Below are 743 nucleotides of genomic sequence, written 5' to 3'. Positions count from 1 at the left end.
CCAATGATAGCCTTTGCTGGAGAGGCTGTGGAGGAAGGGGTACCCTCAGCCCATACCATGATAACAGAGTAATCATTTACCAGAACTTTCTCACATCATCTCCCCTTTTCTGTCTCAATAAATCCTCCTGTATATTTGTTGCTTTTATTGATTAATGAATAAAGAAGTGGCTTTGGCCTGTGATAGGGCAGAATAGAGCTAGATGGGTAAATGTAAACTGAATGCTGGGAGAAAGAAGGGGGAGTCAGTGAGATGCCATGTAGCTGCAGCAGGAGACAGATGAGCTGGAACCTTGCAGGTAAGCCATGGCCATGTGGCGATAAAGAGATTAATATAAATGGATTAGTTTAAGATGTAAGAGCTAGCTAGAAATATGCTTAAGCTATTGGCCCAACAGTGTTATATATAATAATGTTTCTGAGGAATTATTTTAGGTCTGGGCAGCCTGGAACAAATGAGTAGCCTCTGACTCCAGATTGGCATGCCAATGTGTATCAGCTAAATTCACATACAATTTGAGAGAGCTTATAAAAAATTCTACACACGCGCGCGCGCGCACACACACACACATACACACAACAAAGTTTAGTTGCATTTTTTTTTGAATGGGCTCTACTTGCTGGTGGCTCATTTAAGAGAGGTCTTCCTAGCACTGGACAGAAATCTCAAGGTCCAAATCAGGAGCAGAAGGAGGGGGAGCATGAGCAAGGAACTCAGGACCGCGAGGGGTGCACCCACACACT

Source organism: Microtus ochrogaster, unplaced genomic scaffold (genome assembly GCF_000317375.1).
Source record: "Microtus ochrogaster isolate Prairie Vole_2 unplaced genomic scaffold, MicOch1.0 UNK158, whole genome shotgun sequence".
NCBI classification, from domain to species: Eukaryota; Metazoa; Chordata; class Mammalia; order Rodentia; family Cricetidae; genus Microtus; species Microtus ochrogaster.
The sequence above is the reverse complement of the archived record's forward strand: the minus strand, read 5'-3'. Positions refer to the sequence as shown.